Consider the following 27,255-nt stretch of genomic DNA (forward strand, 5'->3'; position numbering starts at 1 on the left):
CTGCAGCACAGACTGCCACTTCTTCCCACATTTGCTCACATCCCTGGCCCAAGAGGACACTGCATAGTGCCTCTGGACACAGGAATATAGGAGCAACCAGCTACAGGAGCTCCAATGTCTAGGTCTGCCCCTAGAACTGAACTGAACAGCTCCCTACACCCAAATCCCATGAATGGGGGGAGATCTAGACCCTCAGAAGTCCAGACACTCCTGAGAAACTAGAGGACAATACTCTCTTCCCACATCCCTGATTCAAGAGGAATGCACCTCATACCATCAGTGGCCCCTGAGCACAGGGAACTAGTAGTAGTAGGAGCAGGGACCACACAGTTGCTGCCCTCACCAAGAGCTGAAAGGCAGCTGCAAGGAGAAACTATGTGCCTAAGAGCAGAACACTCTGTTCCCAGAAAGAAAACAGGAATACAGGTCTACAGGAGCACTGACACACAGGCCTACAGGAAGGTCAAGCCACCATCAGAAGCAGCAAGACAAACTAACATCAGAGACAACCTGATGGTGAAAGGCAAGCACAGTAACAGAAGAAACAGAAATGAAGACTACTTGGCATGATCAGAGTGCAGTTCCCCCAGCAAAGCAAACACTGGATATCCAAACACACTGGAAAAGCAAGATTTAGATTAAACACCATATTTTATGATGATGATGGAGGACTTTAAGAAGGAAATAAATAACTCCCTTAAAGAAATGCAGGACAAAACAAGTAAATAAGTAGAAGCCTTTAAAGAGGTAACACGAAAATCCCTTAAAGAATTACAGAAAAACACAACCAAATGGGAGAAGGAAATGAACAAAACCATCCAGGAGTTAAAATTGGAATTAGAAACAATAAAGAAAACATAAATGGAGACAACCCTGGAGATAGAAAACCAAGGGAAGAGATCCGGAGTCATAGATGTGAGCATCATGAATAAAATACAAGAAATAGAAGAGAGAACCTCAGGAGCAGGATACATCCACACAACTGTGAAAGATAATGTAAAACAGAAAACATCCACACAACTGTGAAAGATAATGTAAAACAGAAAAAAGCTCCTAACCCAAAACATCCAGGATATCCAGGACACAAAGAGAAGGTCAAACCTAAGGATAATAGGTACTGAAGAGTGAAGACTCCCAACTTAAATGTCCAGTAAATGTCTTCAACAAAATTATAAAAGGAAACTTCCCTAATCTAAAGAAAGTGTTGCCCATAAACATATAAGCAGCCTACAGAACTCCAAATAGATTGGATCAGAAATTCCTCCACTCACATAATAGTCAAAACACCAAATGCACAAAACAAAGAATATTAAAAACAGTGAAGGAAAAAGGTCAAGTAACATATAAAGGCAGACATGTCATAATTACACTAGACTTCTCACCAGAGACTGTGAAAGCCAGAAGATCCTGGACAGATGTCGTACAGACCCTAAGAAAACACAAATCCCAGTTCAGGCTACTATATCCAGCAAAACTCTCAAATACCATTGAGGGAGAAACCAAGATATCCCATGACAAAACCAAATTTACACAATATCTTTCTATAAATCCAGTCCCACAATGGATAATAAGTGGAAAACTCCAACACAAGGAGAAAAACTACACTATACAGAAAGCAAGAATATAATCTCCTTGCAATGAAACCAAAAGAGAGACACACAAACATAATCCCACCTACAAATATGAAAATAACAGGAAGCAGCAATCAGTATTCCTTAATATCTCTCATCCTCAGTGAACTCAATTCCCCAATAAAGAGACATAGATTAACAGACTGGATACATCAAGAGGACCCAGCATACAGGAAACACACCTCAAAGACAAAGACAGACAAAAACTCAGAGTAAAAGGCTAGAAAACCACTATCCAGTCAAATGATCCAAAGAAGAAAGCTGGAGTACCCCTTCTAAAAGATAAGGAAGGATACTTCATGTTCATCAAAGGAAAAATCCACCAAAATGAACTACCAATCCTAAAAATCTATTCTCCAAATACAAGGCCACCTACATTCATATAAAAAGCTCAAAAGCTCAAAGTACACATTCCACCTCGAACAATAATAATAGGAGATTTCATTACCTCACTCTAATCAATGAACAGATCATGGAAACAGAAATTAAACAGAGACATAGAGAAACTAACAGAAGTTATGAATCAAATGGACTTAATGGCTATTTATAGAACATTCCATTCTAAAACAAAAGGATATACTTTCTTCTCAACACCTCATGGTACCTTCTCCAAAACTGACCATATAATTGGTCACAAAGTAGCCCTCAACAGATACAGAAAGATTGAAATAATCCCATGCATCCTATCAGATCACAACAGACTAAGTCTGGTCTTCAATAACAACAACAACTGCAGAATGCCCACATATACATGGAAGAAAAACAATGCTGTACTCAATGATAACTTGGTCAAGGAAGAAATAAAGAAATTAAAGACTTCTTAGAATTTAATGAAAAGGAAAGTACATCATACCCAAACTTATGGGACATGATGAAAGCTGTGCTAAGAGGAAAACTCATAGCTCTGAGTGCCTGCAGAAAGAAACAGGAGAGAGCATACATTAGCAGCTTGACAGCATATCTGAAAGCTCTAGAACAAAAAGAAGCAAATACACCCAAGAGAGGTAGAAGGCAGAAAATAATCAACCGCAGGGCTGAAATCAACCAAGTAGAAACAAAAAGAACAAACCAAGGACTGTTCCTTGAGAAAATCAACAAGATAGATAAACCCTTAGCCAGACTAACCAGAGGGCACAGAGTGTGTGTCCAAATTAACAAAATCAGAAATGAAAAGAAAGGTATTACAACAGAATAAGAGGAAATTCAATAAATCATCAGATCCTACTACAAAAGCCTATATTAAATAAAAACAGGAAAGTCTGGATGAAATGGACAATTTCCTAGACAAATACCAGGCACCAAAGTTAAATCAGGAACAGATAAACCATCCAAATAACCCCATAACTCCTCAAGAAATAGAGCAGACATTAAAAGTCTCCCAACCAAAAAGAGCACAGGGCCAGATGGGTTTAGTGCAGAATTCTATCAGACCTTCATAGAAGGCCTCATACCAATACTGTCCAAAGTATTCCACAAAATAGAAATAGACAGAGCACTACAAAATTCCTTCTATGAAGTCACAATTGATCTTATACTTAAACCACACAAAGATGCAACAAAGAAAGAGAACTTCAGACCAATTTCCCTTTTGAATATTGATGCAAGTATACTAAATAAAATTCTCCACACCAGATCAAAGAACACATCAAAACAATTATCCATCTTGATCAAGTAGTCTTCATCTCAGGTATGAAGGGATGGTTCAATATACAGAAATCCATCAATGTAATACACTATATAAACAAACTCAAAGATAAAAACCACATGATCATTTCATTAGATGCTGAGAAAACACTTGACAAATACAACACCCCTTCATGATAAAAGTCTTGGAAGGAACATGAATTCAAGGCCCATACCTAAACATAGTAAAAAGAGATAATAGCAAACCAGTGGCTAACATCAAACTAAATGGAGAGAAACTTGAAACAATCCTACTACAATCAGTGATTAGACAAGGCTGCCCACTCTCTCCCTATTTACTCAATATAGTTCTTGAAGTCCTAGTCAGAGAAATCAGACAACAAAAGGAGGTCAAAGAGATATAAATTGGAAAGGAAGAAGTCAAAATATCATTATTTGCAGATGATATGATAGTATACTGAAGTGACCCAAAAAGTTCAACCCGAGAACTACTAAGCCTGGTAAACAATTTCAGCAAAGTAGGTGGGTATAAAATTAACTCAAACAAATAGTAGCCTTCCTCTACTTAAAGGATAAACAGGCTGGGAAAGAAATTAGGGAAATGACAACCTTCGTACTAGTCCCAAATAATATAAAATACCTCAGTGTGACTTTAACTAACAAGTGAAAGATCTCTATGATAAGAAATTCAAGTCTCTGAAGAAAGAAATTGAAGAAGATCTCAGAAGATGGAAAGACCTCCTATGCTCATTAATTGGCAGGATTAATATATCAAAACTGGCCATTTTATCAAGAGCAACTGACAGATTCTAAGCAATCTCCATTGAAATTCCAATTCAATTCTTCATAGAGTTAGAAAGAACCATTTGCAAATTCATTTAGAATAACAAAAACCCCAGGATCGTTAAAACTGTCCTCAACAATAAAAGGACGTCTGGGGTAATCACCATCTCTGACCTATTACAGACCAATAGTGATAAAAATTGTATACTATTGTTACAGAGACATGCAGATAGATCAGTGGAATAGAACTGAAGACCCAGAAATGAACCCATACACCTATGATCACTTGATTTTTGAAAAAGGAGCCAAAACCATCCAATGGACAAAAGATAGCGTTTTCAACAAATGGTGCTGGTTCAACTGGAGGTCAGCATGTAGAAGAACGCAAATTGATCCATTCTTTTTGCCCTGTAAAAAGCATCAGTCCAAGTGGATCAAGAACCTCCACATCAAACCAGATACACTCAAACTAATAGAAGAAAAATTGGGAAGAGTCTCAAACACATGGGCACTGGAGAAACAGAACATCAATGGCTTCTGCTCTAACATCAAGAATTGACAAGTGGGACCTCATAAAAGTGCAAAGTTTCTGTAAGGAAAAGGACATGATTAGGAGAAAATGGCAACCAAAAGATTGGGAAAAGATCTTTATCAATCCTACATCTGATAGAGGGCTAACATCCAAAATATACAAAGAACTCACGAAGTTAGACCGCAGAACCAAATAACCCTATTAAAAATGGGGTTCAGAGCTAAACAAAAAATTCACAGCTGAGGAATATCGAAAGACTCAGAAGCACCTAAAGAAATGTTCAACGTCCTTAGTCATCAAGAAGATGCAAATCAAAACAACCCTGAGAATCCACCTCACACCAGTCAGAATAGCTCAGATCAAAAACTCAGGTGACAGCAAATGCTGGCAAGGATGTGGAGAAAGAGAAATACTTCTTTGTTGGTGAGGTTGCAAACAGGTACAACCTCTCTGGAAATCAGTGTGGAGTTTCCTCACAAAATTGGGCATTGCACTACCTCTCCTGGGCATAAACCCAAAAAAAATGCTCCAACATACAACAAAGACACATGCTCCACTATATTCATAACTGTGTTATTTGTAATAGCCAGAAGCTAGAATGAACCCAGATGTCCTTCAACAGAGGAATGGATAGAGAAAATGTGGTACATCTACACAATGGTGTACTATTCAGCTATCAAAACAATGACTTCATGAAATTCCTAGGCAAATGGCTAGAACTACAAAATATCATCCTGAGTGAGGTAACTCAAACAAAGAAAAACACACATGGTATACATTCATTGATAAGTGGATATAAGCCCAAATGCTCGAATTACCCAAGTTCCAATGCATAGACACATGAAACTCAAGAAGGGTGATCAAAATGTTGGTGCTTCACCCCTTCTTAAACAGGGGAACAAAAATATCCATAGGTGGGGAAAGGAAGGCAAAGTTTACAGCAGAGACTGAAGGAACAGCCATTCAGAGTGTGTCCCACATGTGGCCCTTATATATACAGCCATCAAACCTGGATAAGTTGGATGAAGCTAAGAAGTGCAGGAATTGGATATAGATCTCTCATGAGAGACACAGCCAGAGCATGTCAAATACAGAGGCACATGCTAGCAGCAAACCACTGAACTGAGGACAGGACCCTTGTTGGAGGAATTAGAAAAAGGTCTGAAAGAGCTGAAGGGGTTTACAAGCCCATAAGAACATCAATGACAACCAACCAGAGCTTACAGGGACTAAACCACTACCCAAAGACTATACATGCACTGACCCTGGGCTTCAACTGGTTATGCAGCAGTGAATAGCCTTGTTGGGGCACCAGTGGAAGGGGAAGCCTTTGGTCCTACCAAGATTAAACCCCCAGTGTAGGGGATTGTTGTGGGGCTGGTAAGGCAGAGGTGGATGTGGAAGGGAACAACCTTATAGAAGGGGAGAAAGAGAGGTTAGGGCGTTGATGGGCAGTAAACTGGCAAAGGGAACAACATTTGAAATGTAAATAAGGAATACCCAATTTTTAAAACAATATGGAAATATCAATAAATAAAAGAAGAGGGGTTGAAGCTGAAAAGATAGCTCAGTGGTTAGAATAAGCATGTAGCTGACTCAAGTTTACCTCCTGGCACACACATTGTGTGTCTCAGAAGTACGTGGAATTCCAAGTCTTTTGTTATCTGTTGGCACAGAAGCACATGCCCAAACCCACACTTAGACATATACACACATGCACAGAGTTAAAATAATAGAAATTTGATTAATTAAATTAAGTTTTTTGTTTAATAAGCAGATTTTTAGACATATTTATGGCATGTGTCATGTATCCTAAGTTACTCATGTAGGCATTGAACACTCCTGATTTCCCTGTGCAATGGAAATTTTGTGTTAGATACAAAGTATGCCCACACAAAGCAACACTGCTTTGTTATCCTGTCATATAACACCATATTAGCCATTTTAAAGATTTGCAATCTGTCATTCTCTGGGATTCTGTTAAGTGTAAGCAAGACTGTATGCTGTAAAAATGAACACTAGTGATGTCAAAATGAGGGAAAAGGTCATGACAACCAAGTAGATACATAATGTCGGAAATAGGTACCAACTGTCAAGAAAATAGCCACACATTCCAAAGTATTTAAGCAAGTTGAAAAGGTTTACTTTTGCAGACGATTAAGTAGCCTTCCTAAATAAGGTTAGCAAGCATACCAGCCTGGATCCTGCTGAGTTGTAATTCATAACATAAGGGGTCTGGTACCTCATGCTGTGTGGTCAGAACTCTGTCTCACATTCTGATGCCATTTTCTTATATTTTTGGTTGTGAGCCTAGCCTTTAACGGCTGAGCCATCTCTCCAGCCCCTGATGCCATTTTCTAAGACAGAGGTTCATATTTTCCAAGGAAAAAAATGAAACTTCAGCATATATTTACACTCAAGAAGTACTGACTCTAGAAGAATTTTAATTCATTTACAATTTAATTATTGTTTGTTAAAAGGGAGTTTGGAATCATTTAACCCTTTCCTATGAAAGAGAGTACAGTTTGTTTTCATTTTCCCCTAATGTGGCTTTGGTCAGTAGAAACAACCCCCTGGCCCAGAATATTACTTATGCTCAACTCAGTCCTGCCTTTTTGTACCACAGTGCATTCCGTATGTGTCTCATGAACTTCTGTTGTTCTAAACCCATTTTAAACTATCTTTCAATGGATAAATCTAAGTAATATATTACTATATTGAAAGACCCTAAGGGCTTTCACCAACCTTACACCCACCCACCTCAGGTCAAGGCTAGGTCATGTTCCACCCACAATCCTTGGGAAAAGCAGAAACGTCCTTGGAAAACCACAGAATGTACTGACTGATAGTCACTTGACCCTCTGGTCCCATATGGAGTTCGAATGAATGTCCTAATCAGCCCATGCTTGCTAGCCAATAGATTTAAAGATCAATATGCTTAGGCAAAAATTTAAACTGTAACTTTGCTAATGTAATCTCTGCCCCTAAAAATATAAAAATTGCTTGTTTTAGCCATTTGGGGTCATCTTCAAGCCACTTGCCATGAGGGAGTGATTAAGAGTGGACCCCTACGTGCTAGAAAATAAACCTCTTGCATTTACATTGAACTCCATTCTGATTGAACTCCATTCTCCTGTCTCACTTGGGACCGGGAGAGGGGGTCTCCTGGTAAAGACTCACTCTGAGTCTTACAATATAACTAAACATAAATCTGTTATACAGTAGAAAATTTTTATTAATTTATGCTCATTCGAACACACATTCCTTCTGCATTTTAGGGTACTCAGTGTTTTATTTCCAGATTTCCTTGGGATTCTCCCCTAATTCATTTGATTAGAATTATCATTGATTTAATAAATATTACATGAGTTATATTCAGCTAAACTAATAGTCTTAATTTGGTTGTTTGCATTTTATATGAGGTTTGAATTTAAGTAAAACTAAGCAAAACAAAGAAATATGAATTCAAATGGAAAAATACTAAGTCATTCAGGAGAAAAAATATTACAAAAGGACAAGGGTACAGGGAGATCATTAAAGGGAATTAGAATTAAATGAAGGAAGAAGCAAGGCTATCTGGGAGCAACATGAATCAGCCTCTACTCATGACATAATCTAACTGTAAAAACTATAATGTGGTGACTGAGAGATGGCACATGTTTGTTTGTTTCCATACCCTTGCATGCAATGTCTAACATGTTTTGTCTTCTTAGTTCCTAGAAAAATCCTTCATGAACTTCCCCAGTTCACAGTGATCCTGGTTTCAAGTAACTGAGGGAGTTCTTTCCCTTTCTTACCATTGCAATGGAACTTGTAATAACTCTGAACTCCCCTTTCGTGTTCTGGACTTATTTGTTGTCTTCTTAAAGAAACTGTTGTGATGCTTTACTGATTCAGCACATTTTATAGGTTGGTGCCTTAGTGTTTTACCACTATATTCTGAGAAATGTCAAAGATAAACCTAACTGAGAAGTACAAATACTTGAACTTTGAAAAAAATAAGAAGACTTTATCTTGGAAATGGGCATCAGGGCCAAAGAAATGGTTCAGTTGGTAAAATCTTTTCACTAAGACTGGTACCCTGAGTTCAGTACCCAAAATCTACTCAGTAGAAGGGAAGAATCTACTTCACAAGATGTCCTCTGATTTCCACAAGCGTGGAATCAAATAATGCCCCATACATATATAAATAAGTAAATAAACAAATCAATGAATAAATGTTATTACAATTAATTTACAATTATCAATGTGTGAAAAAATGTTTTCAATGCAAATTCTTTATTGAATGTGTGTGTGTGTGTGTGTGAGTATGTGTACGAGCATTTGTATATAAAGGAAGCTGTAGAGAGGAGAAAGACAGAAAGAAAAGAGGCATAGTCTAATCTTAGACAAGACTATATTTATTCACACAGAGAGAGAGTATACCTTGCATTCCATGTGAGTAGATGGCCAAAATTCCTACAGGTAAAAATGAGATGTAACTCCTTATCAGAACCAAAATGGGCTGACAAGGGAAACTAGGAAGTCTAGTATTTCAGTACAAAAGTATCACTTTGACTAATTCACTTGAGTTGATTAATAAACAAAGTACAAACTAAGTCAGAATAACTGGGCTACTGGACAGTTATCTGGAAAATCTCAAAATGTTTTCAAAATACTAAAATTTAGTTCTCTTAGTTTGGATCTGTCTGTCTCTCTGTCTCTATCTCTGTCTCTCTGTCTCTCTAGGTCTCTCTCTCTCTCTGTGTGTGTGTGTGTGTGTGTGTGTGTACATTCAGGTGACAAGGCACACACCATAACAATATGAATACATATATAATCACTCTCTTAAAGTGTTAAGAGTGTTAAGGGGATCAACTAAATATGAAATATTTAGAAGCATATGTGGATATGTGTGTGCTATCACCTTGTGTAAATGTATGCTTCCTTTATCATAAAAATATGAGCATGTATAGTGACAGATAGAGATAGATACATAGACAGACAGCTTACCGGACTGCCAGACAGTAAGATGCATAATAAATACATGCATACATACAGACATACATACATACAGACAGACCCATGAAGGATTATATTAACATACAGACAAGCCACACAGCACATAGCCTCTCTTTTTACTTTCTAGAACTAGTGTCATGTAATTTCACATACTTCACATACAGATGACAAAACTTGACAAATACAATTATAATTACTTGCAATCAATACAGCCAATTCCAAATGGTGAATAGCATCTATGAAAAATTGTGATTTAAGATACTCCTACTAACCACACTAAGAGAGACATAAAACTCTGCAGGAAAGAAACGTTTATCCCAACAGCCCATTTATTACCATAGAGGAAACCTGAATTGTGTTTTATAAACTTTGCATCCAATTCAAATTTTTATATAAAGTGGATAGAAAGAAGTAGTTTATCCTTATCTAGTCTCCACACCTGGGAAGTTAGCTATTTTCTTTTTCAGTTGGACAAAGTGAGTCCCACAGAGTACACCCATTACCCGAAAGCCATGCTGAGCCAAGAATTGACCTGTTTCCTGACCTGGCCTCTTGAGTTTTTCTTCAGGGCATAGAGAATCTTCCAGACATCATTAAGCATGATTTCTTCCTCCACTAGGCTTTCAGTCTAAGCTGTATTTTCTGTAGAATCCACATTCAGGGGAAAACAGTCATGCAGTGTCCCATTAGAAATGAGCAACAACATTCAAAGGAAAATTGGAAGCTGAAGATCTGATCATTAGCAACAGATGCATTGGCTTGGATCGGATAAACAAGTTGTTGTTTTCCTCTTCCTTACCCACTTGAACTGCTGACGAGTGTATCTATATGTGAAGTGTAGAGCCCCACATTAGTACCACAGATCCATACCTGATAGAAGGAGTATGACTATTGCCAAGTTAGAATCTTCAATTTCATCATACTTGACAGTCTGATGGTGAAGCCTTGCTATGCCTGTCCTATTTGTTTACTTTATGAGAATTTGGTTACTTAATGTCCTCTGATTGGGTCCATGATTCTTTTTCTCTTAATTTTTTTGTGTTATAACTCATCTCCCACCAGAATTTGCCTTCCTACAATCAAACCTTTAAAGGGGTTTTGTTGCATCTTCCTTGACCCTGCCATCTTTGTGTGATGTATTAGACAAGAGAAAGAGAGTTTACAAAACATTAGAGAGTGTTGTCGGTTGAGAAGCTATCTCAAAAGATCACCAGAAGGACAAGCATGTAGAGATGATCTCCAAATCATTGCTCCTATAGTGACAGTGGTTCAAGTTTTATGATATTGCCAGAGAACGATTTGAAGATGGCCTTAGCATTTTTCAGAATGAAATAGCCTTCAGCAAGGTACTTAGACATCATTGTTTATGGTTAATTATTACATCCTTAGAATCTCAGTCAATTAGATATCATAGGTAGAGAAATAATATAGTATATCAAACTAAAAACAAGAGCGATTATATGTACAACAATTACCTAAGCAATCAAATGAAAGAGTCAGAAGACCATGAAAATATTTTAGAGACTCAGTAGCTACAGGACAAATATTACAAATCCAAATAATTTAAATCTTAAACATTGCCAAGTTTATGTTTTGAAAACCAGCCTGGAATTTTAAGTAGAAATTCTCATACTAGTGTTTATGACACATATGGAGTCTGAAGAAAGGCACATTCAAGGTGCAGTGTGTGTGTGTGTGTGTGTCTGTGTGTGTCTGTGTGTGTCTGTGTGTGTTTGTTTAAACATAAAATCCTGCAGTGATATGTTTAAGGAACACATGGACAAAGTCTTTAACTTATTCTGGGGTATCTTATTATAAATATACAAATATTCAAAACTCTGAGAAATAATTGAAGACTAAAAGATTTGTAACCCATAGTACTTTAGATAAGGGTTGATACTATCATTCTTTTAGGATTGGTAAAAGGTACCTTGGTGCATCAAGGCCAAGGAAGGTTTACTGCATAGATCATACCCTCACCAAATCTAATGCAAGGGGTTTATTGGGGAGAAAAGATGAGGTGGGGCAAAAGGTCTTTCCTGAGTGCAGATATGAGAGAAAGAGAGAAAGAGAAAGACACAGATAGACAGAGAGACTTAGAGATAGAGAGAATTTGAGAGAGGTGGGGTCAGGGAAGGGCAGGGGAGGGGTAGGGGAGGAAGAGGGAGAGGGAGAGAGAGAAATAATTATAGAGACTCCTTTTGAAGGGTGTTTTCTCCTAAGAAAATATATGTGACCAAATCCTGTGGGAGAAAGAGCTGGGCTCTCAGAGTAAGGGGAATCCAGAAAACTCAGGGGAGACTACCAATTCTATTTTCATTCCTGGTCCAATGATCCAATTCCTGGTCTCCTCCTGGAGACCTCTGGACCCAGGAACCAAGGAGAAATCTGGGACAGGACAGTTGTAGTGTCTGCCTGCACCGAGAGCTGAAAGCCAGTCACCAGGAGCACTGACACACCTCAGACCAGAAGAATCTACCTGGAGACATCTGGAAAGATGAACCAAGGAGCAGTCTGGGACAGGATCCTTCTAGTTTCCACCTGCACCCAGGGCTTAACCTGTGAAAGAGCTGTCTGTACCCAGATCCGGCTGGAAGAAAGCCAGTCTCCAGGAGTGCTGCCACACAGGATTATAGGAGGATGAAGACACAATCAGAGACAGCGAACACCAGAGACAGCTAACACCAAAAACAACATGGCAGCTAGAGGCTAGAACAGGAACCTAAGCAATAGAAAGCAAGACTACTTGGCATAATCAGAAACCTGTTCTCCCACCGAAACAAATAGTGGATATCCCTTTGCACTGGAAAAGAAAGATTTGGATTTAAAATCACATATAATGATGATGATAGAGGACATTAACAAGAAAATAAATAAATCACTTAAAGAAATGCAGCACAACACAGGTAAACAAGTAGAAGCCCTTAAAGAGGAAACAGAAAAATCCCTTAAAGAATTACAAGAAAACAAAAACAACCAGGTGAAGGAATTGAATAAAACTATTCACTATCTAAATATGGAAATAGAAACAATAAAGAAATCAAAAACAGAGACAACCCTGGAGATAGAAAACCTAGGAAAGAGATCAGGAATCATGGATGCAAGCATCACCAACAGAATACAAGAGATAGTAGAATCAATCTCAGGGACAGTAGATACTATAAAAAAACACTGACACAACTGTCAAAGAAAATGTAAAACACAAAAATCTCCTAATCCAAAACATCCAAGAAATCCAGGATACAATGAGAAGATCAAGCATAAGGATAATAGGGATAGAAGAGAACAAAGATTCCCAAATTAAAGGACAAGTAAATATCTTCACCAAAATTGTAGAAGAAAACTTCCCTAACCTAAAGAAAGAGATGCCTATAAATGTACAAGAAGCCTACAGAACTCTAAATAAATTGAACCAGAAAAGAAATTCATGCCATCACATGATATTCAAAACACAAAACACACAAAAGAAAGAAAGAATATTAAAAGCAGTAAGGATTAAATGTTAAGTAACGTGCAAAGGCAAACCTATCTGAATTATACAAGACTTCTCACCACAGACTATTAAAGCCAGAAGATCCTGGGCAGATGTCATACCAAAACTAAGGGAACACAAATGCCAGTATAGGATACTATATCCAGCAAAACTCTCAATCGACATAGATGTAGAAACCAAGATATCCAAGACAAAACCAAAATTACACAATATCTTTCCACAAATCCAGCCCTACAAAGGATGGAAAAGTCCAACACAAGGAGGGAAACTAGAACATAGAAAAAGCAAGAAAATAATCTTCTTTCAACAAACCTAAAAGAAGAAAGCCACAAAAATATAATTCTACCTCTAAAAACAAAAATAAGAGGAACAACAATCAATATTCCTTAATATCTCTCAACGGCAATGAAATCAATTCCCCAATAAAAAGACATAAGTTAGCAGACTGGATACATAAAGAGGACCCAGCATTTTGCTGCATACAGGAAACACACCTCAGTGACAAAGAAAGACACTCCCTCAGATTAAAAGGCTGGCAAACAATTTTCCAAGCAAATGGTTCCAAAAAAAACTGGAATAGCCATTCTAATATAGAGTAATATTGACTTTCAAGGAAAAGTTATCAGTTAAAGTAAGGAAGGACACTTCATATTCATCAAAGGAAAAATCCACCAAGATGAATTCTCAGTCCTTAATAAGTATGCTCCAAATGTGAGGGCACCTATATTCATAAAAAAAAAAAAAAAAAAAACTTACAAAAGTTCAAAGCACACACTGTGCCTCACACAATAATACTGGGAGAATTCAACACTTCACTCTCAGCAATGGACCAATCACAGAAAGAGAAACTAAACAGAGACACAGAGAAATAAACAGAAGTTATGAAATAAAGGATATAACAGATATTTATAGAGCATTTCACCTAAAACAAAGAATATACCTTCTTCTACTTACCTCAGATACATTCTCCAAAATTGAGCTTATAATTGGTCATAAAACAGGCCTAAACAGATACAAGAAGATTGAAATAATCCCATACATCATATCAGTTCAACAGTAATTAAGACTGGTCTTCAAAAACATCAAAAATGACAAAAAGCACATACACTCATGGAAGATGTACAATGATCCATTCAATGATAACTTGGTCAAGAAAGAAAGAATGAGAGAGAGAGAGAGAGAGAGAGAGAGATAGATAGATAGATAGATAGATAGAGAGAGAACGAACTTTTTAGAATTTATTGCAAATGAAGGAAAAACATACCCAAACTTACGGGAGGAAAACTCATAGCTATGAGTGTCTCCAAAAACAAAATGGAGAGAACACACACTAGCAGCTTGACAGCATGTATGAAAGCTCTAGAATAAAAAAGAAGCAAATACACCCAAGAGGAATGAGTAGACAGCAGGAACTAATCAAAATCATGGCAAAATCAAGCAAGTAGAAACAAAAATAACTATACAAAGAATCAACAAAACCAGGAGCTCGTTCTTTGTGAAAATCAACAAGATAGATAAATCATTAACCAGCCTATCCAGAAGGCACAGGGAGAGTATCCAAATTAACAAAATCAGAAATGAGAGGTGAGGAATAATTATGCCTAATTATACCTATTATATACATACATATATATATAATATATATAATTATATACAATTATACCTAAACCACATAAAGACCCAACAAAGAAAGAGAAGTTCAGACCAATTTCCCTTATGAATATTGATATAAAATTACTCAATAAAAATTTTGCAAACCAAATCTAAGAACATATCAAAATAATCATCCATCATAACCAAGTAGGCTTCATCCCAGGGATGCAGGGATAGTTCAATATATGGATATCAATCTAATTGACTATGTAAACAAACTCAAAGAAAAAAACCACGTGATCATCTTATTAGATGCTGAGAAAGCATTTAAGAAAATTCAACACCCCTTCATGTTAAAAGTCTTGGAAAGATCTGGAATTCAAAGCCTATATCTAAACATATTAAAAGCAATATACAGCAAACCAGAAACTTGAAGCAATCCCACTAAAATCAGGAACTAGACAAGGCTGCCACACTCTCCCTCCTTATTCAATACAGTAGTAAAGCCTTAACCAGAACAATCACACAACAAAAGGAGGTCAAGGTGATATAATTTGGAAAAGATGAAGTCAAATATCACTATTTACTGATGATATGATAGTATACTTAAGTGACCCCAAAATTTCCACTAGAGAATTACTAACCCTGCTAAACAACTTAACCAAAGTAGCTGGATATAAAATTAACTCAAACAAATGAGTAGCCTTCTTCTACTCATAGAATAATAAAGGTAAGAAAGGAATTAGAGAATGGATACACTTCACGATACTCACAAATAATATAAAATACCTTTGTGTGATCCTAACTAAGGAAATGAAAGATCTGTATGACAAGAACTTCAAGTTTCTGAAGAAGGAAATTGAAGAAGATCTCAGAAAATGGAAAGATCTCCCACGCTCATGAATGGGCAGGATTAATATAGTAAAAATGGCCCTTTTGCCAAAAGCAATCTACACATTCAATGCAATCCCCATCAAAATTCTTCATAGAGTTAGAAAGAGCAGTTTGCAAATTCATTTGGAATGACAAAAAACTCAGGATAATGAAAACTATCCTCAACAACAACAACAACAACAAAAAAGAACTTCTGGGGAATCGCCATCACAGACCTCAAGCAGTATTACAGAACAATAGTGATAAACAATATGGCATTGGTACAGAGACAGACAGGTAGATCAGTGGAATGTAATTGAAGACCCAGAAATAAACCCATACATGTATAGTCAATTGATCTTTGACAAAGGAACTAAAAATATCCAGTGGAAAAAAGATAGCGTTTTAAACAATTGGTTCAACGAGTGTTCAGCATGTAGAAGAATGCAAATGAACCCATTCTTATCACCCTGTACAAAGCTTAAGTCCAAGTAGATCAAGGACCTCCACATCAAACCAGATATATTCAAATGAATAGAAGAAAAATTGGAAGAGCCTTGATCACATGGGTACTGGGAAAATTTCCTGAACAAAACACCAAAGGCTTATGCTCTAAGATTAAGAATCAACAAATGGGACCTCATAAAACTGCAAACTTCTGTAAGGCAAAGGACACTGTCATTAGGACAAAATGGCAAACAACAGATTGGGAACAGATCTTTACCAATCTACATCTGATAGAGGGCTAATATCCAAATTATACAAAGAACTCAAGAAGCAAACCATCCAGAGAGCCAAATAACCCTATTTTAAAAAGGGGTATAGAGCTAAACAAAGAATTTTTTGCTGAGGAATGTTGAATGGCTGAGAAGTACCTAATGAAATATTCAATAACCTTAGTCATCAGGGAAATGCAAATCAAAACAATCCTGAGATTCCACCTCACACCATTCAGAATGGCTAAGATCACAGTCAGGTGACAACAGATGATGTCGAGGATGTGAAGAATGAGATACACTCTTTCATTTTTTGCTGGGATTGCAAGCTGGTCCAACCACTTTGGAAATCAGTCTGGATTTTGGGCTCAGAAATTTGGACATAGTACTACTTCAGAACCCAGCTATTCCACTTGTGGGCATATATGCACCTGATGCTCCAACATACAACAAAGGCACATTTGTAATAGCCAGAAGCAGGAAAGAATCCAGATGACCTTCAACAGAGGAATGGATACAGAAATGTGGTACATCTACACAATAGAATAGTATTCAGCTATCTAAAAGGTGGGTGGAACTAGAAAATTTTATCCTGGGTGTGGTATCGCAAACAGAAAAACACACATGGTATGCATTCACTGATAAGAGGATATTAGCTGAAAAGCTTGAAATACCAAAGATTCAATACACAGACCATATGAAGTTCAAGAAGAGGAAGACCAAAGTGGGGATGCTTCAGTCCTTCTTCAAAGGGGGAACAAAACTATTCACAGGAGTGGATATGGAGACAAAGTTTGGAGCAGAGACCTAAGGAATGACCAGTCAGAGCCTGCCACACCTGGTTATACAGTCCATATATATACAGCCACCAAAACTAGACAATAATGATGGAACTAAGAAGTGCATGCTGACAGGAGCCAGATATAGCTGTCTCCTGAGAGACACAGTGAGAGAATGTCAAATACAGAGGCGAATGTCAGTGGCAAACCATTGAACTGAGAACAAGGTCCCTGTTGGAGGAATTAGAGAAAGGATTGAAGGAACTTGAGGGGCTTGCAACCCCATAAGAACAATACCAACCAACCAGAGCTCCCACGGACTAAACCACTACCTAAATCAATACATGGACTGGCCCATGGCTCCAGCTGTATATGTAGCAGAGAAAGGCCTTGTTGAACACCAAAGGAAGGAGAAGTCCTTGGTCCTCTCATGGTTGGACTCCCCAGTTTAGGGGAATGTCAGCGGTGGAGGGAAGAGGGGTGTGGGGAGGAGGAACATCCTCACAGAAGAATTAGGGGGCTTATGGCCAGGAAACTAGTAATGTGAATAACATTTGAAATGTAAATAAAAACTATCCAATTAAAAAAATTACATAGAGATGGTTCTCCTCAACTTTTTAAGACCTCGTGCCCATGGAGTAAGGAAAATGACTTGCCTCGGGATAATAATAACTCACTGTAATAACTCACTGAAGAGTACCTAAATTTCTGAAATACTGTCTGTCTGTCTGTTAGTCCATCCATCCATCCATCCATCCATCCATCCATCCATCCATCCATCCATGTATCATCTATCTATCTATCTATCTATCTATCTATCTATCTATCTATCTATCGTCAAGTATTTATTCACTGAAAGTAATCTACCTATGAAGCAGTGAAGTTCTGTGCAGCAGATATAATTTGAGATTAGAAAATTTTCCCCTTCCACTGGTGCTCTTACTAGGATATTCATTGCTACCTATGAGGTCAGAGTCCAGGGTCAGTCCATGTATAGTCTTTAGGTAGTGGCTTAGTCCCTGGAAGCTCTGGTTGCTTGCCATTGTTGTTCATATGGGGTCTCGAGCCCCTTCAAGCTCTTCCAGTTCTTTCTCTGATTCCTTCAATGGGGGTCCCGTTCTCAGTTCAGTGGTTTGCTGCTGGCATTCGCCTATGTATTTGCTGTATTCTGGCTGTGTCTCTCAGGGGAGATCTACATCTGGTTCCTGTCGGCCTTCACTTCTTTGCTTCATCCATCTAATCTAGTTTGGTGGCTATATATGTATGGCCAGAGGGGTTAGGAGGATGTTGGATTGGAAACTGGGAAAGGGAATAACAATTGAAATGTAAATAAGAAATACCCATGTTAATTAATAAAGATGGAAAAAAAAGAAAATTTTCTGTTTGTCTTATTATCACAATAAATATTTTCCTAAAAGAAAAAAACAACAACAACAACAACAAAAACCAAGTAATACAGGCTTTTTTTAAAAACAAGAAGACATTTGTGACAAACATTGTCTGATACGGATATGGAAATAGAGAGTTCCTGAAACCCACCTCCTGCTTGCTAAAGATGCAAGACATCCAATGACACATTGCCACCCAAGTCAAAGTTAGTTTTCTGAAGGCCAATAAGTTTCCAAAGAAAAGAATCAAAAATGACAATATCTAAACTCCAGATAACTATGGTATTCTAGCTCTAGTAGGCGACATAAACAACCCTTTATATAGACTCTGCCCAACATTATGGCACCTATATGAGTAAAAGAAACTGTCACCCAATCTGATTAGTATAATATGAAATTCTTCTATAAAAACTCCTAACACATATGCATACATAAACAGAAGGGGTAATATATTTCACCAACCATATAGACATTTCTGAGAAAATGAACCATCCAAACAGTATGTCTTGTCAACTAGACACGTAACTTGTTAAACAACATTTAATCTTTTTAAACAAATAATAAAACAATAATTCCATCAAACTTGTAAATATTCCTCACTGGTAACATTTGGATTTAGAATCATTATTCATACTATAAAGATAAGCTTCACCTCATTAGTCTTTCTACCAAGAACATACATGGAGTATCTGAATTTCCTCTCGTAATTGCAGGAAAGGAAGATTATGTATAGTCTAGAAGACATAGTGACCTTAGTATAGTGTCTTTTATCTACTGTTTGAAAGAGATTCTCTCTCTCTCTCTCTCTCTTTCTCTCTCTCTCTCTCTCTCTCTCTCTCTCTCTCTCTCTCTCTCTCTCTCTCTCTCTCTCTCCTGAGTTATATTGGAAGAGGACATGTTCTATGAATCATAAAATTTTAGATCTTAATGACATCGTATGTATATATAATATATATGCATACATATATACATATATTACAATAATCAAACTGCATAGATCTTTTCAAATGTGGACAATACAGAAACACAACTCATTTATGAGACACAAATTCATATATAGACATTTCAAAAAATAAACTGTATCAGAATCAAATTGATATCTGGAGTAAGTCATTAAATTCAAACAATTTAAAGCCGTCATCCCCACAGAGCTCACACTAAGAAAACTGGCAACAACAGATAACCACAAAAATTTAAAGCAAGTGGAATTCTTTTATTTCTGCTTGTGTATCTCTGTGTGGTGTAGTATGTATGCCACATGGTCTATATGCATGCATGTCTGCTTGGTGTGTGGGCACTTGTATTTATGTAACAGGGTATTTTGCATGTGATTTTCATGTGATCCTGTGGGTGTGGATGTTTCTCTTAGTACACTCTTGCTTACTACAGCATGGTCTCATAGACCTCATGTATTCAGTGCACAGAGCTCATCCATTCAGCTATTCTAGCTAGTCATCTTACTCCTGGAATTCTGTCTCAAAATTCTACTTCTAGGGATTATACATGGTCCTCTATGCCCTTAGCATTCATGTGGATACTGAGGATCTCAATTCTGGCCACCATGCTTAGCAAACGTCGACACTTTCTTATGTATCTTCTGTCTAAGACTTTGTTGAGGCTCAGTGAGAATGCACCATTAATCCGATGAACACTGATGATTTCCTTTATATGTCATCTTCACATAAAGCAGTTAAAAGCAGGCCAATTTTTTAACTGATCCTCTAAAACATTTACTAATGTCTTTTTAAATAAAGTCTTCCCTCCTTCAGAGTATTGTACTCTCCTGACCTAGACTCCAAGTAGAAAACTACTACCCAATGCTGGTACATTTTCTTCTTTCAAAAGTGACTGGAATTCATACAGTACATGATTTTTCATATGAAAGAAATTAAAGTAATGATCTTCTTTCTCCTTCTTAAGTAATTGAAACAAATGTAAAAATTTAAATTCATAAATCATTCATCTAGTGTTTATTGAGTATTCATCTCTTCATTTCTTGATTTCAAGAACTTGTAATCTATGTTTTTAATTCAATTTTCAAATTATCCTGAAAGAAGTTGCAGTCACTGGCTGAATTTCAGATTTTCCAGCCACTGTCTTTATGCTCACCGCACCTATGTCCATGCTGGTCCTTCATATGCTTTCTGCAGATTTTCAGATAACCTAAGTCTTAAATATTCATGACTGGAAGCAGAAAAATAAGGCAGACCCTAGAGAAGTAAATTTACTCATTTTTTTCTCTCCTACCTACACTCATTAAGGACTAATCTTTCTCTGACTTAATTAACCCATTTGCCATTTGTGATGTTGAACCCTGTGGCTGAAAGAAAGCTTGTAACTCTTACTCGTCTCCTTTCCTTGAATATCTGCATACTTTCCTCTTTCTGTTCTTATTAGTTTATCCTCCCTTTTCTTGTTTATTAGCCAAATACTCCCCTTCCTTACATATTAGCATACTCATTCCCTCCTCTGCTTACTAGCATACTCCTCCCCTTCCTTACATATTATCACATTCCTTTCCTCCCTTGCTTATTAGTATAATCCTCCTCTCCCCATCTAGATGTGCTTCTAGGCACTATTTGAATCAAGTGACCCAATCTGGCAGGACTGCAGTGAATTTCCTGTCTGTGCCCAGTATTAATTTGGTATAATTGATCTTGGAAAAGGCAATTAGACATTATAAATTATTCTTTTTCAATTAAACATTTAACCACAACAGAAACAAAGCAAGTCCTAAATGCATTAATTTAAAATATTTCTCTATGCAGAAGAGCAAAAAGAAAGGAAAAAAGTCAAATATTTGTTTCCTGCAAGTGAGAAATTATCTGCAAGGAATGCAGTAAAAATAAGAAATATTTAACTTAATTTGTCAACAAAGTAACAGATAAGGTGGTATTACTCCGTTACAAATCAATTATAATAATAATGAAACTTCATATGAGTTTACTTTTGTTTAATTAGTTGCATCAGTATTTGCTGAATTCGTAATGCATCAAACTATAAATGATGAACTAAGGTTAAGCAGCAGTTCCCTAAACATGTATATTTTACAATGTAGTAGGGAAAAACTACAGCAAAATATCATAAATAATAAAAATGATCATCTAAAATGTTAACTTGGTGAGAAATCATCTTTAGATGAGGAAAGCAGAAAAAAATAAAAACAGTCAGGATAACTTTCCCCAGGGGAGTTTTTCTTGTTTTTTATTCTTCCTAGTTACGCTTTTACATCATGTAGAGTTAGAACACAGAATTCCTAGGCAGTAACTAATTTACTTCTGGCTTTTTATGATAAAAACCTTGGGCCTACAAGAGTATAGGCATTTGCTCCAGGTCAGCCGTGCACCTAGTTTATTGGAGCACTAGAGTTAGAATTCAGCTTTTATAAAGTCTCAGAGAAGCCAGCTCTTTGCAACTTCATCCTGTTTCCTCCCATTCTCCAGTAATGATTATAAAACATGAATTTCTCTTTGATTCTCAGAAATTTCCCCCTATGGCTAACACAATTTACTTGATATGTGAGAACACTGCACAAAATAAGAGTTGCATCTAGTCACAGGGAAATAGCATCGTAGCCTATTCTGTGCTACTAAACACAGCCGATGCCTCGGATGCTGAAGGGCAATAATTTAAACAAAATTGACACTGGGTTGGTTTTATGGATTTCTAATGTGTTTCATCTTGGGTATGTTGAATGTGCTGTTGCCTCAGCCTCTGCTGCATCTAATACTGAAGTTTGGAAATTTATACAAATCAAAATGCCAACCCTCTTTCTTACAAAGGCAAGCAGAAAAACATGAACTTCTTTCTCTCCTCTGTCTTCTCTCTCTCTCTTCCTCCCTTCCACTCTTCCTCCCTCCCTTTCCTTTTTCCTAAAATAATGTCTCTTCAGTTTGCTTACTAAAACCTACATACTTTGTTATGTTACATATACTTAATACATTTTAAGCTTTATTATTTTCATTTTATTTCTTTTTTGGTTAGTCTATTCATTGTTTGCTATTTTATGAAGCTGGCGTATGCCAAACTGATGTTAAAATTTTGTGATATATATCATATGGAAAATAAAAGACACACACGCAAAAACAAGCAAAGTAAAACAGAAAAACCTATCAGGACTCTCACTCTCTCTCTTTCTCTCTCTCTCTCTCTCTCTCTCTCTCTCTCTCTCTCTCTGTGTGTGTGTGTGTGTGTATGTGTGTGTGTGCATATGTGTGTGTATGTGTAATAGAAATTAAAAAGAACAAAAGAAAATGAAAATTTCACAAGTACAATGATGAAAACTTAGATATACTTAGAAAGAGGGAACCAAAGTTAAGAAAATATTTAATCTGATTACCGTATTAGTACATTAGCAGTATATTTTCTTGATTAATGACTGATAGGATAGTGTAGTACCCTGGCCCTGGGACCAGCCCTGGTCACTTGGAATTGGATGGTATGAGAAAGTCAGCTGAGAAGCCATGGGAGCAAGACAGTTTGAATAAAACTGCTGTTTCTGTTCTTATCTTTAATTCTTGCCTTGAGTTCCTGCCATGACTTCTCTGTATGATGGCCTTTTATTTCCTCCCCACACATATGTAGCAGATATGCAGCTCAGTTTTCATGTGGGTCCTGCACAACTGGAACAGTGGCTATCTTAAAGGCTTTTGTTGGTCTGTTGGATATGTTCTTCTCGTTGGGCTGCCTTATCTATCTCAGTGGGAGAGGAAGCACCTAGCCACTCAGAGACTTGATGTGCCAGGGTATCTTAGAGAAGTGGAGACGGATAGAGGGAGGATTGTGGGAGGGGGTGACCAGGAGGTCGGCCAGTGAGCAGGATATAAACTGAATACATTCTAAAAAGGCATAAATTGAAACAATGAAAGATGGAGATTCTTGAAGGATTTTATAAGTAGGAAAAGGTATGTCTTTTAGAGATAGGAGTTCACAATTGCAATCTACAATCCAATTGCACAATATTATCACATATAAAGGAATCATTTAAAATTCTTAGCCTCCAAGACATTTGTGAAGTAAAATAATTACATATATATCCTTCCTTGCTTTTGTTCTTTCAACTGGTCACTGAACTGAGAAGAGGGAAGTGAAGAAGCCAAAGTCTGGTCCTTCAATGAGTGTCCATTCTAGCAGGGTACACAGCTGTTCAGCTACATTTTGGCTGTTTAATTACAGGTCCATGATGAAAACCAGGAAAAGAAACATGGAATCTAGGCTTAGATAATGCTTCTGCAGGGAAGTGATATGAAAGACAATGGAGGTTGGTCTTTTCGAAAGGGGTTGTGCAGAGCTATTCTACAGTGAAGAAAGTCATTGGACTATGTTGGTAGCATAGCTAATTCACCTTACCATGTTTCTTGAAAAAAACAATTATTACCACTTCATTCCAGAGTGGGAATAGAAGAAAAGCATAAGAAAAGAAGGTGGTAGAACGGAAGGGGTGGGGGTGATGATCTTTGATAACTTCAGATCTCAAATTCCTAGAGACAAAAGCTATCATCTATGTGTCATGTAATCTCCAAAGAGTTTGTTTCAGAATCCTGAGTATAAATGTTGTTCATTTAATGACTATTTTATAAAAGAATCGTCCTATGGATTTTATTTACACCTGTTCTCTAAATAATTTAAGGTAGGAATATGAGAAAACACAAAATCTTCTAAGACTGAATTTTTTTTAATTAATTTGTTGCTTATTTGTTAACATTGGTATTGGAGATTAGGAAATGTCTGAAACCTATTTAGAGGATGAATGTGTTTTCATTCACCTGGGTTCGACAATTCTGTGTATATTATTACTGGTCTCACTGCATATATGCATTTTGTGCGTGTGAGCACGTGTGCACAAGTACTTGTGTGACTTTATTGTCTCTGACTTTCTAATTTGTATATGAGAGCTTTGAGCACTTCATCTAGTACCGGACTAACTGCTTCTGTTTTGGTTGGCATGCTAATGGGGCCATGATGAAAGACGCAACACCCCTAATCAGTGAGCAGTCGGACTCGTGTGATCATGTGCAACGCGCATCGAAGTCACAGTAGTTGTTTGTGTGTGATGATCCTGAAAATGTGGAAGTGGCTGTGCCCAGTGCTCACTTGACAGTTTAAACCCAGTAGGCTCCAGCTGGGATGCCATATTTTGTGTCAGTGTCTCAGCTGTAGTTCCTAGCTTCTTATTTACTGCGAACTCACTCACAGACAGGCCTGTGCTTTCCTGTGTCTTTTCTGGGGTGTGAGGAATAGTCTGCTATTTGAACTTGTCAGCTGATTGCATAGTCCCTTTCCTTCTAAACTTTAGGAACTTAGCAACCTCTTTCTTTCTGCCTACCTGGCTCTGCCTATCCATTCAGTATTTTTACCCATTTGACACAAACTCTCTCTCACTTTTAGTGAATTTGTAGAAAGATACACACACACACACACACACACACACACACACATACACACACACACACACACCCCCCAAAATTATGGTAATGGGTGGCAAAATTTTTACAGAAAATTTTTGAAAGAATACTCTTCTCTGTTTTCTTTCTCTCTGCACTCCAAAGACATCCCACATACACAGATGTGACAACTTTTTTCTCCTTTCTTTCTTTTTTTTTCTCTTTATGCTAATTCGAGCAAATGTCTGTCTGGCAACTTAACTCCGGGAATAGTCACACTTTCCCAAACTGCACTTCTGCTGCTGTTGAGGTGGTATTGCCAGCACATGATTCCTGCACATGCAGCCAGACACAAGGAGAGGAGAAAGGGAACGAAGAAGGCTTCGTGGGGAAGAATGCTGGGCATGTTACTGACAGACTTTGGTAATGGATTGGAATAAAAGTGCATGCTCAGGAGTGACTGGTTTTCTAAAAATAACTTCCTAGGAGACATCTGGGTTTTGGAATTAAATCATCTCCAGATATTGCTAAGAAGGATACAACTAATCAGGCACTGTGAAAAGGGGGAGGTGGAGGACGATGATTATTACTGACAGATATTTAAGCTTGACTTTTTCTATTTTGTTTGAATTGTTTTAATCTGATTTGTCAAACACTTTGAAATAAGTATTTTTCAAATACATTAATTGTGTTATGGAAATATGCTAGTTGATAATTCACATTATTGTCTAACCATCAAGGACAGAGTACACCATTGCTGGAGACACTCATCCCTGCTTCTGAGTTCTTCATTCTGATGGCTTGTCATATGCCTGTACAGCTGATCCAATTCTCCCACCTTACTCCTCTACATTTTCTCCTCCTTTCTCTCCTACACCTCCTGGTATTCGTACTTTCATCAATGTGGATGATATTTATATTTCTGCTTACTTAATGCATTGGGGGCAATGGCAAATGCATAATGCATTTGTGGGGACATAAAGAATATCATATGCTATTCTTGCCCTCAGGAGTTTACTGCTGTTTGGAAAGACATGATCTATATGCATGGAATGTTGAATAAAGATTCTGGATTTGAATGGCAATATAGGAATTTAAATCAGGTGGCCAATAAGTACTATCAGCTTCAGCCAAGGAATCAGTGCAGAATGTGTGGTCAGAAGCAGCTTTACCTTTCCTCAGTCTCTGGAACACAGACTGCTTATACGTGCTCTCAAGTTTTTATCAGATTTCTTTGCAGGGCTTTGCCTATCTGCCTTTCCAAATGTTACTTAAGATTTTTTCAGGTTTAAACTTTGATTAAACTTTACCTTCTCTATGAAGAATCTGTAGTCTTTCTATCGAGTCAATTCTCTGAATTCTTCTTCAATCCTACTTCTTTAACACTTACCTCACATCAGGCTGCATGCTGTCAGCATTCTCCTTTGTTGTGAGCCTGAATTTAATATTGACATTTCTCTTGCACTATCTACTTTGCTAGGTACAGGCCAGAGTTTATGATCATATACAGTTCATGGCATCAAATGGTTCACCAAGTCCACTTTTTTTCTCCTTTCAATAGTGCCCAAATTAATGTATGAGAGATCTTGAATACTTTTGTTTCTTTGAGGATGCTGCAGTTGCTCCTGTCTTATTAAATGGCAGCATCTATGGATAGAAGACAGAATACTTTTAGAAACGCTTAAGGAGGACTTCTAGACCACATTAGAGATAAAGGCAGTCTTAGAAGATATGTTAAGTGTTCAAGGGCATAATGCCCAGTAAAACAGGATATCCATGAGAGCACTTTGACTGGCTACAGCTGTTTAGAGGGATTAAAATATATTTGTAATCTTTAAAACCATCTAAGCACTCTGATAAAACTTTAGGCATTTGGATTTTTAAAGCATTTTTACTTTAATGATCTTTAAATCTGTTGGAATATGGGGGAAAATGATCTGTAATTCTTGCCACTCCTTAATTTTGTGTATTAGCATACATGTGTGCACCCACCCATACACACATACACAACATACACATACAACACACACACACACACACACACACACACACACACACACCACATATGACAGATGGGAATCCAAATGAAGTTAAGGCCAATATTTTCCCTATAGATAGATCAGCACCCTCATTTTCTCTTGCTCTTTATCGCTTGAGTTCAAGTCTTGTTTGGCCAAAGACCAGTTTGTCTGTGACCCCTGGGAGAGGATCTGAAGTGACAGTTGCTGAAAGGTTACAGCAAAATCTATTAGGAAGGAAAAGTTGAGGAAAATCACGTTAACTCATAGAAGAAAATAAGGAAAGATTGGCTCCCTTTCGGGACTAGGTCTAATTAAGGTGAGCAAGCAGCTGGGCCTGTTTGGAATAACAATTGTGCCAGCATGTCACTTTTTTCTGCTTAGTTGAAATTTATATAGTTTGGGAATGGTGGATATAAGA

General features: G+C 37.3%; 1 long non-coding RNA gene across 5 annotated transcripts in view; it reads right to left on the bottom strand.

Annotated features, from left to right (window-relative positions):
• Positions 1 to 27,255, bottom strand: part of LOC102547510 (uncharacterized) — a 205,739-nt gene that overhangs the window by 54,314 nt on the left and 124,170 nt on the right. For 4 of the 5 annotated variants that reach the window (XR_015642490.1, XR_015642492.1, XR_015642491.1 and 1 more), the window contains one exon: positions 26,207 to 26,463. The exons of the other annotated variant lie outside the window; for it this stretch is intronic. This is a non-coding gene — a long non-coding RNA (uncharacterized LOC102547510). The remainder of the gene's footprint in view (positions 1 to 26,206; positions 26,464 to 27,255) is intronic. 5 annotated transcript variants of the gene reach the window in all.

This window comes from Rattus norvegicus, chromosome 18, assembly GCF_021556685.1.
Source record: "Rattus norvegicus strain SHRSP/BbbUtx chromosome 18, alternate assembly SHRSP_T2T, whole genome shotgun sequence".
Lineage (NCBI taxonomy): Eukaryota > Metazoa > Chordata > Mammalia > Rodentia > Muridae > Rattus > Rattus norvegicus.